The following is an 11,161-nucleotide window of genomic DNA, read 5'->3' as shown; positions in this document are numbered from 1 at the left end:
AGGGGCGTGTTTTATTACCACTATACATGCATAAATTATCTTCCACGTGCACCTGCACAGGTATAATGAATGTACTACAGTAGAATGAAATGTCTGGGAACTACTTGGCGGCATCTATAATGAACAATTAAATTTCGTTCTTATATTTGGTGAACTTCCACTGTCTGTCCCTTTAGACAATGGACCATAAACAGAAGGGGGAATGAACCATGAGAGACTATGGACTCTGGGAAACAAACTGAGGGCTTCAGAGGGGAGGGAGGTGAGGGATTGGGATAGGCCAGTGATGGGTATTAAGGAGGGCACGTATTGCATGGAGCACTGGGTGTCATACCCAAATAATGAATCACGGAACACTACATCAAAAACTAAGGATGTACTGTATGGTGACTAACACAGCATAATAAATAATTATTATTAGGAAAAAAATTAAAAATAAAGGTANCTATGGACTCTGGGAAACAAACTGAGGGCTTCAGAGGGGAGGGAGGTGAGGGATTGGGATAGGCCAGTGATGCGTATTAAGGAAGGCACGTATTGCATGGAGCCCTGGGTGTCATACCCAAATAATGAATCACGGAACACTACATCAAAAACTAAGGATGTACTGTATAGTGACTAACACAGCATAATAAATAATTATTATTAGGAAAAAAATTAAAAATAAAGGTAAAAAAAAAACCAATACAGCTTTTCTGTTTCAAGAACAATCACAATCGAGAAAAAACTAACTTCCAATCCCTAAAGCAACACACAGACCAAGTTCCATTTCTCTCCCCTTTATTCACATTCTCTGTGGGTTCTAAGCTATTTCACTACCTCCTTTCCTGCTGAGTAGGGAGCCCAGGCTCCATCCCAGGACCCTGGGATCATGACCTGAACCAAAGGCAGACGCTTAACTGGCTGAGCCACCCAGGAGCCTCACCCATGTTTTTCTTAAGCAAAAGGACACTCTCTTGGATGACTTCACATGACTTCACATGGTCCCAGAGATCTGCGCTTTGCCTAGCTGTGGCTGGGCTGGCTCAGAGAACCAAATCCATTTCCCTGGCTGACGTCTCTGGGGAACAGATGCCCCGCACTGTGAATGAGTCCCTGCCACTGAGCTGTCCAGAGATGGCCATCCTCAGGGAGGGTGAGGATCAAGGACAAGCCAGAGGAGACCTCATCTGCCTCTTTTATCTTTTCATTTTGTGGACAGTGGACAAATAGCTGCCTACAAGTCCCCAGCTACCTTAGTCTCTTCTGTGAACGACCCAGAGGTTTTACAGAGCACAAGATTTTGTCCTCACAAGTGCACAAATATTTACATATAGATAAGTAAGAGTGCAATCCGTTCCTTAATTTTAAATGTAAATATGTAAATAAATTCTTATTTTTAAAGAAGATTGATTGATTGATTGATTTTAGAGACAAAAGAGAGAGAGAGCACAAGCAGGAGGGGCAGGAAGAGGGAGAGAGAATCTCAAGCTAACTCTGCACTGAGCACCCAGACCTAAGCAGGGCACGATCTCATGACCCTGAGAGACCTGAGGTGAAACCAGGAGAGGTATACTTAACCAACTACACTACCCAGTGGACCTAATGAATTCTTAATTTCATTCATAACCAACTGTTATGGGATCACAGAGCTAATAATTAGGCACATTCTCATCTTTAGCATGAATATAGAGGAGGACAACAAAATTCTACGAAACTTCTAATGTGGTGAACGGTGACAAAATCTCAAATCCTCTAAAACACTCTTCAGGTTATAGCCATAGGTTTTAATGACATGCTCTAACAATTTCAAAAATTATCTTTTTAATAAAACATACATGGTTTACTTAAAGTCAGCTAGCCTTTGCATTTAAATTCCAAATGGTTTTGTCTTTACCAGGATAGTTAAAATCATCGCTACAGAAAAATGGAAGGAAGTTGTTGGGTGGTTGTAGCCATTTCTCATAGATGGGTAAGTTCCAGCTTCATTTATCATATTTAGCCTTAAGAGACCACCTACTTCCTGCTACACACCTTCTTCCATTTGCATTTTCTCAGTTATTCCCATACCGGTTAGATTCCATCCTGAGAGTTACAGGGAGAACTGGCAAAGAAACTAGACTCTGGGTGTCCTGAAGAGAGAGGGAATGAGGTGCTACTAACACTTTGCAGCCCAGGCCACGTGCCCTGCTGCCGCCTTACACTGAAACAATATTTCTCACACAAAAGTGCTGAGGAAATGATGCAACTTACAAAGGACTAGATCTCCCTACATAAGTTCAAACACAAGTCAAACAAACAGTTAGTTATGAACTCACATATGGGTGGTAAGGCTAAAGTTAAAGTCAAAAATTATAGTCACAACTAAAAATGATATCAAAATGAAGATTATAACAAAGTCACCATCAAAGGGAAGAGAAAGATATGGCATTGGATAGAGGCCATCAGAGGTTCTATCCAGGTTCCTTAGAAAGGATATCAATATATTGGTGCTTCACTTTTTTATTATTCTTTATTATTTTTTCTCAAGAAATACATTTATTTAGATTCTCTTGGTCACACACAGATATGAATACGTCTAATGAATATCATATTATACATCACATCACTGTCATTTATGTGTCTACAGCTGGAAAAACCCAGTACGTTGGTTTTACATAGTCTTAGAAGACAGTCCAGCTTAGGTCCTCAGTGAAAGCTTGTTGAGTGAAATAACGGCACTGCCAAATGATTGTTTAGTCCATATTTAAACTGACAATCTCAGATAAATCTACAGATTCCTTCATGATGTTGAATGTGCACTATCGTCGTGTTACAGGATTTGTGTCCCCTAAGTGCCCGGGTTCTTGGTCCTGCTGCTCCCAAGAATGAAGAGGTAGACCAGACGAAGAGTGGTGGGCATCGAAGCAGAGTTTATTGAGCAAGAGTACAAAGCTCCCAGAGAGGGAGGGGACCCGAGTGGCTTGCACCCGGGGTTTCTATGTTTAGGGGTTTTTATAAGCTCTTTTGTGGAACTTTCTTAAGCAAGCAGGGTGTGCTGAGTTGTGCCAATCAGGGCTTTGGTCACATATCTGTCTCCCTATTAGGTCCATGTCCACATGCTGATGGGTTTTTTTCTCACATCTGTGGGCTTAGATATTAAATGCCCCTTGTCCGTGATATTGACAAATGCTTTTGTGGTTAATTGTCTTATTTTAGGACGTTTTGCAGAAGTCATTCCTGCAAAGGCTGCAGAGCCCAGGATGTCAGGGTTGTCCTGTCTAAGCTGCAGAACAGGATGTCAGTGCTATTTTATTTCAACTGTCCTGACTCCATATTTTCTTGTTGGGGACGCTGACCCTGACTACCAAACTGTCCAACTAACTCCTAACTTTCCCCCCTCTGAAGAAGTGACCCTAACTGCCGGTAGGGAAAGGGGGCCATGACTGGTCTAACTGCTTCCTGCTGGTCAGGGGCCTTGTTGAAGAATGGTAGTCAGGGTTTCATCCCCAGAAGTCTGTCCAAAGGTCCCCGGTAGAAGTCAGTAGGGGCTGTCTCCATTTGTGGCTGCATAGACAGGACCATCTGTAGCCTGATGGACTCTAAAGGAGAAAAGACAAATCAGATAAGGGCACTTAGAATACAAAGTCTGGAAAGGAATAGAAGGGAGATGACTAATAGTGGGGCTCTTATACCAACAACACAGGTCATGTGGTCTCTTATTTGGATTCTCAGAACCTGGTGGCCCAAATAGACGACCTCTCCTCTTTGTGCATGTCTCTCAGGGCACAGCTGTGAGAGAAGGTAAAAATAATACAATTAGACATGTGGTAGCAGAATAATGGTCTCCCAAAATGTGCACATCCTAACCCCCAAATTCAATGGCTGTGACCTCACAGGGTACAAGGGACTCTAAACATAACAGTAGAGAGAGAGGCAAGATGGTGGAAGAGTAGGGGACCTCGTTTCATCTGGTCACTTGAATTTAGCTTGATATCTATCAAATCATTCTGAACACCCACAAATTCAGCCTGAGATGTAAGAAAATATATCTGGATCTCTACAAGCAGAAAAGCGACTGGGGGTTTTTTGCAAGGTAGGATGTGCAGAGGCATGACTCTGTGGGGAGATATTGGAAGATAAACAGAAGGGGGAGGGAGTCTCCATAAGCTGGCTACTAAAAAGTGATATAACAACAGAGCGCAAATGGAAACCCTTAGAAATCTGCTCCGGTGAGAAATATCCCTTTCTGAAAGGGGCTCAGGGGATGAAAAGGGCAGAATTCTAGGTGGGTTATTGTGGTCTCAGGATCCCAGGAGATACAGAAAGAACAGGGGTGCCTGAACCAATACAGTGCCCAAGAAGTGGAGCAAAGAAACTGGTTGTGGTCAGTGAGCCCAGAAGGGACTCTCAGCTCTGGTCACCATAAACCACAAAATGGGTTAGTATGGAGACCACTGTATGCATGACCACCCTGTAAAGGACTGGAACTTGCAGGCTTTTTACCATCCTCTGGGAGGGGCAAAAAGTCTTCGGAGCAGGGTGTGCACAGGAGCCCACAACCGCTCACAGTCCCAAAGACACAAAATCCAGTGATGGTCACGGGTCCCTGGCACTCCCCCAGGGAAAGATTGCAGTAGACACAAACCACGGGAGTCTGCAAACTTTGGTGCACACAGAAGTGGAGACCCTTTCACCTGGAGGGTTTATTGAAGAGCGGGGACCAGGATCTTGCGGCTCTGGGCCAGAGATCCAGGCACAGCTGTTTTCGCTCTGACCCTCAGAATGGTGGAAAGCTTCCAGGGAACTAAAGCCACACAGATAACCAGCTTACTTTGAGCCCATACCCCTGACAAGGGGTGGGGCAACTCCGCTGAGGCAAAGACACCTGAGAAGTGGCACAACAGACCCCTCCCCCAGAAGGTGGACTGGATGAAGCAAAACAAATGGCCTGATTTAAAAATGGACAAAGGACTTGAGTTGACTTCTCCAAACATGTTATGCAAATGACCAACAAGCATATGAAAATATGCTCATATGACTAATAAGCAGAGAAAACTAAACCAAAACCACAGAGATATCATCTCACATTCATTCTGATGGCTACTGGGGAAAAAAAAAAGACAACCAGAAACAGAAAACACCCAATGTTGGCAAAGATGTGGAGAAAGTGGAACTTCTGTGCACCGCTGGTGTGATTGTAATATGGTGTACCACTATGGAAAACAGTATCAAAGCATCTCAAAAACTAAAAAGGCAGGTACAGTATGATCTAGCAATCCCACCTCTGGTATATATTGAAAAGAATTAGAAAGCAAGTTCTGGAAGAGATATTTGCACACCCATGTCACCGCAGCACTCCAAACAATAGACAAATGGCTAAATGGTAGAAGCAACTCAAATGTCCACCAATGGATAAGTGGATAAACCAAATGTGGTCTATCCATCAGTGAAGTATCATTCAGTCTTACCAAGGAAGGAAATCCTGACACCTGCTACAATATGCATGAACCTTGAGGACACGATGCTCCGTGAAAGAAGGCCTCACAAAAAGACGAATACTGTAGAGATCCACGGCTGGGAGCTCTCCAAAGTAGCCATGCTTCCAGAACTAGAAACTAGATTGGTAGTAACCAGGAGATTCAGGGAAGGGGAAAAGGGGGAAGCTGTGATTTAATGGGTGCAGACAGCCAAAGGCCTGTCAGAGAAAGACAAATACCATATGATCCCACTCATATGTGGAATTGAAGAAAGAAAATAGATGAACATGTGGGAAGGGGGAAAGGAAAAAAGGAGAGAAGGAAACAAACCATAAGAGAATCTTAATGATAGAGAACATTATTTGTGTATAACACCCAGGGCTCCATGCAATACGTGCCCTCCTTAATACCCATCACCGGCTTATCCCAATCAACCATCCCCTCCCCTCTGAAGCCCTCAGTTTGTTTCCCAGAGTCCATAGTCTTTCATGGTTCCTTCCCCTTTCTGTTTACCTCCTCATTCATTCTTCGCTTCCTTCTCCTACTGATCTCCCTGCTATTTCTTATGTTCCATAAATGAGTGAAACCATATGATAATTGTCTTTCTCTGCTTGACTTATTTCACTTAGCATAATCCATAATAAAAAAAAAAAAAAGAACAAACTGAGGGTCATTGGAGGGAGGGGGTGGGGGAGGGCTAGATGGGTGATGGGGATTAAGGAGGGCACTTACTATGATAAGCACTGGGTGTCGTATTAAGTGATGAATCACAAATTGTACTCCAGAAACCAATATTGCACTGTATGTTAACTAACTAAAATTTAAATTAGAAAAATAAATAAATAAAGATGCTGATCTGATGAGCGTGCAACTAATGAATCATTGAGCACTACATTGAAAACTAATGCTGTGCTGTATGCTGACTAATCAAATTTAAATAAAAATATAAAAACATAATAATGGTTACAGAATTTCAGATTTGCAAGATGAAATGTTCTCAACATGTTTCACAGCAGTGTAAATATACTTAACATTACTAAACTTTATACTGAAAATGTTTAAAATGGCAAAATTAATGTTATGATTTTTTACAATTTTTTAAAAGTACATTCTGTATGATTCCATTTTTTAATAATAATTTTTTATTATGTTATGTTAGTCACCATACAGTATATCCTTAGTTTTTGATGTAATGTTCCATGATTCTTTATTTGCGTATAACACCCAGCACCATGCAATATGTGCCCTCCTTACTACCCATCACTGGCCTATCCCAATCCCCCACCCCCCTCCCCTCTGAAACCCTCAGTATGATTCCATTTTTTAATAAAGATTTTATTTATTTATTTTAGAGAGAGAGAGTGCATGGCAGGGGAGTGACGGGAGAGGCAGGAGGTGGAAGGAGAATCGTGAGCCCACACTGCTCTGAACACAGACCCTATGTGGGGCTCGATCCTACGACCATGAGATCACATCCAGAGCTGAAATCAAGAGTCAGTGGCTTAACCGACTGAGCCACCACCCATCTCCTTGGGCATTAGTGTGGTTCCGTTCCCTGCTCTCTCCACCACCACTGTGCTGAACACTCCTGAAAACAACTGAAACACTGGGCCAGAGTTCCCGGGGGTGAGCCTGAGGATGAGCATGCTAGGTGATGGGTGCACCTGCGGCCTGGGATGGGTGCTGCTCACTGTTCTCCCAGACAGCGGTGCCCGACACCCTTCTCTCCAGGGGAGCTGCAGGGCTGCGTGTTCTCAGGCACCTGAGGGCCACCCAGCCCAGGAATTCACCTTCTCTAGCAGAGGACAGGTGGGACTTCTTTCTCTGGCCAGGAATAGGAACCCTGATTCCAGGAAAGGAGAGCTCTACTGGACTCCTGGCCCAGCCAGGCAGCTGTGGGCACCGTGCATGTGATGGAGCCAAAGTGGCTGGGCCCCAGAGGGAATGAGTGTCTTAAACCAGCTTTGCACAGGGCATGCTGGAGCAGTGGTCCCTGCTTCTTGGGGAGCAGTGGTCCCTGCTTCTTGGGGAGCAGTGATGTGTGTGGAAGGAAGGAGGCCAGGATGGAGCCTTCCCAGCCACACCACAGTCTTTCCCTTTGTCCTGAAACTAGCAGGAAGGGTGCCCTGAGGGCGGAGACGAGACTCCAGGAGGATTCCCATCCAGGGAAGGGGGGCCTACAGCCCCTGGAGGGCACTGAAGGCCATTGGCTGGCCCGCAGGCCATTTGCACAGGATCACCTCCGGCACTTCCTTAGCACATTGTCCGTGTTCATGTGTGGACAATGATTGGCCCAATGATTGGCCCCAGTGCTGGTGCAATTCCAGAGGCAGACTAGAAACCAGCGATTGCCTGGAAGTGGGACAGAGGAATACCCCCCAGAGAAGCCAAGGATGTCCCTTTTCCTCCAGAGTTGGGGAAGGCAGCCACTGTTCCAGGGCAGGACCTGGTCCAGGTATGTGTCCTTTCTGAAGTTCCCATGTTCAGTGGGCATCGTTGTGCCTGAGAAAGGTCCCTTCAGCCTTAAAGTCAGAAGCAGTGAGGGGCTATCTCCAGCCCTAGCCCAGGATCATGACTGGAAACCAACCTGTCTTTGGGAAGATGGGCCTCCTTCAGGACCCAGGGAGAGGACTGGCCCCTCTCCCCTCCCCAGGTGTAGGACACCTGGGATCCTGCAAGAGCTCTTCATTTGAGGAGTCCTGGAGAGCATGTGTGTCTCATTAGCCCAGCAAGTAAAAGAACCAAACCCCAATGCTCAGGTTCTAAAGGAAGCAGAATTTCCATGTACTCTTCAAGTCCAGATTTACTGTGTGCAGCAAGGACGCCTGCCCCTCCCCACTAGGTAAGTGGGTGCTGGGGAATGGCTGTCTGGGCATGGGGACAGCCTCCTCTCCTCTTATGTGGCCTTAGGGGACCCCAGGGAAAGTCTTCCTTGTTCTCCTTCCCTCAGAGGGAGGGGCTGGCCTCGTGCTCCCAGGGTCCCCACTGTGTCCCCCCTCCTGAGGAAGAGCCACCCATGAACTTCCTGTCAGGAGTGTGGTCTGCCACTGCTCCTAGGCTCCCAGCCGTAAAATCCAGAGACTGGGCATCCATTAGCAATACCAAAGGCCTCAGTCTGACAGAGAAGGAAACCGTTTCATTTGGGACTCCAGAATGTATGCAGAGGAGGAGAAATCTGAATGTCTACCTGCGTCAATCCCTATGATCCCCACATTCACTGGTCCCCAGGCCACAAACCCAACACTTGGCACTTACCCCAACCCATGCCATCAACACCCCCCTCGGGTAATTAGCCACACAGCCAGCCTATCGGAACTTCCCATTCTCCTAGGCCTAACTCCTAACCCTAGTTTTGGTTCTCAGAGGTCCATTCTGAGAAGGCTAGAAAGGGAGACATGGCTCCTGATGGGGATGTGCAGCCCCCTCCGGGACAGGACATCATCCTCGCCTCACAGGAGATCTGTGGAAGTGTTCCATCGGGTGACTGACAGGGCTGCCTCTCGAGAAGGCTACACTGGCATCGGGTTGCACAGGACAGAGGAGGAGAGCTAGATGGGAAGGAAGACAATACCCTGGAGGCCATGGTTGCTGGTTGCTGACCTGGGGGCATGCCATGAGCCCACATGGCACCTTTCTTTTAGAGAAGGCTACCCATGCACCTTCTAGAAAATATTTCTAATGAACTACAAGTCCATCAGGACTATGGTGTGAACGATGGTACATGACAAACATGGTAGGAGTCAGTGATTCTAACAAGGGCTGACCCCCCCATCTCACAAAACCTTCTTCTGTCCCCATGCAACTCATGGTCTGCCCTCAGAAAAAACCCCAGGAAACAAACCTTTAATCTGAATGCTCCCTTCACCTTCTGCTTCAAACCTCGTCCAACCACAATCATAGGAAACTACAAATCCATCTCCAGAAGAAAATGGGACAGTCCACAATAGGTGGCAATTTCCCAACATGCTACCGAACAACCAAAAGAGAAGAAATCATAACACATTTGACAAGTACCTTGACACAAATGAAAAAGAGAACCTACAAAAACTTACCGGAGGCAGCAAAAGTGGCCTCTGAGGTGGACATTCTCAGAAATGCAGGTCTTCCTCAATCCACAAGAAAGCTCTCCAGAGACAACATAATTTTAAATGGTAAAGAAGTAGGGGGAAAAAAGCAAAGTCCCTAATTAGTAGACATAAGGAAATAACAAAAAAGAATATGGAAATAAATCCAATGGGGACTAAAAGGACCAAAAAATATATATATCAATAAGAGCTTCCTTTTTTGGAAAGATAAAAAAAAGCATAGTTAACTCACTGAGAAAGAGAGTCAGCTGGTCCCCTGAGTCGAGCTGGATAGGTACCAGACCATCCTGAGAACCCATGGAATCAGCCTGAAACGCAGGAATATACATCTGGATCTCTACAAATGAACATCTCCAGGGATGAGTATTGAGGTATGAAGCAGGGAGCCGTGAAGCCACGCAGATATTGGAAGATAAATGGAAGGGGGAAGGTGCTGCCGCGCTCAGGCACGGGGAAGCGGTAGCCACCTGCATGAGGGAGCTGGCGGACTCACAGACCGGCACACGTGAGAGAGCAGACTGAGACCGTGAGCCTGGGAACACGCGTGCAAGCAGACTGAAAACCAGAGCAATGGAGTGCACACTCGATCTAGACTGATACCTGGAGCTTGGGAGCCGTGCAAACCACACTGAAACAGAGATCTCAGGAGCGTGCGCGGGGGCAGCTGGCGGCTGACAGTGTTAGAAGCACAAAGGACAGAGATGTGCGGGCCCTGGAAGTGAGGGCTGGGATGCCAGCTGTGGGGCGCACATCCCGGGATGCTACAGAATTGAGCAGCACCAACAGAAACAGAGTTAAAGACACCAGAAGAGCTCAGTGGAGAGCAGACTGCGATCTCTCTGTTCTGAGACAGAGGCTAGGGTTCAGCCACCGCTGCTCTGACTCTCAGAAGAGTCACAGCAGACCGCCAGGGAAAGCCGCCAGAGAACAAAAGCCTGGAAATACCGGCTCACAGGGTGCCCATCCCCATCCCCCCTCGCAGGAGACACAGAGACTCTACCCAAACAGGATTGCCTGAGTATCAGCGCGGCAGGCCCCTCCCCCAGAAGGCAGGCTGAAAAATCAAGAAGCCCACATCCCTAAGGTCCCTATAAAACAAGGGCGCATGGCCTGGGTCCTCGTCAATAATTTGGGCTCTGGGCAACCCCACAACCTCTCCTCATCAGAATGACGAGAAGGAGAAATCCCCCCCAGCAAAGAAAAGACAATGAGTCTGTGGCCTCTGCCACAGAACTGATGGATATGGATATAACCAAATTATCAGAAATGGAGTTCAGAGTTAACAATGGTCAAGATGATGTGTAGACTTAAAAAAAATATTAACAAAAATATTAACAAGAATATAGAATCTCTAAGGGCATAAATGAAAGTGAATCTGGCAGAAATTAAAAATGCTATGAATCAAATGCAGTCTAAACTAGACGCTCTGACGGCCAGAGTGAATGAGGCAGAAGAACGAATCAGTGAATCGGAGGATGGGATGGTGGAAGAGAAAGCTAAAACAGACACTTGCNCTCTGACGGCCAGAGTGAATGAGGCAGAAGAACGAATCAGTGAATCGGAGGACGGGATGGTGGAAGAGAAAGTAAAAACAGACACTTGGNAGAAAGTTAAAACAGACACTTGCCTCAAAAAACT

The 11,161-nt window shown here is 46.1% G+C and overlaps 1 long non-coding RNA gene across 2 annotated transcripts; it reads right to left on the bottom strand.

The window, feature by feature from the left end:
* Positions 1 to 2,871: 2,871 nt before the first annotated feature.
* On the bottom strand, positions 2,872 to 10,216 carry LOC117799476. 2 transcript variants are annotated; one of them, XR_004622975.1, is made up of 3 exons: positions 9,491 to 10,216; positions 3,654 to 3,750; positions 2,872 to 3,560 (listed from the first exon to the last, which is right to left on the bottom strand). It is a non-coding gene; the product is annotated as an uncharacterized LOC117799476 (long non-coding RNA). The 2 variants fall into 2 exon arrangements; XR_004622974.1 differs by lacking the exon at positions 9,491 to 10,216 and having other exon boundaries at positions 3,654 to 5,765.
* Between the last annotated feature and the right edge of the window lie 945 nt (positions 10,217 to 11,161).

Source organism: Ailuropoda melanoleuca, unplaced genomic scaffold (assembly GCF_002007445.2).
Source record: "Ailuropoda melanoleuca isolate Jingjing unplaced genomic scaffold, ASM200744v2 unplaced-scaffold5031, whole genome shotgun sequence".
Lineage (NCBI taxonomy): Eukaryota > Metazoa > Chordata > Mammalia > Carnivora > Ursidae > Ailuropoda > Ailuropoda melanoleuca.
The sequence above is the reverse complement of the archived record's forward strand: the minus strand, read 5'-3'. Positions and strand labels throughout refer to the sequence as shown.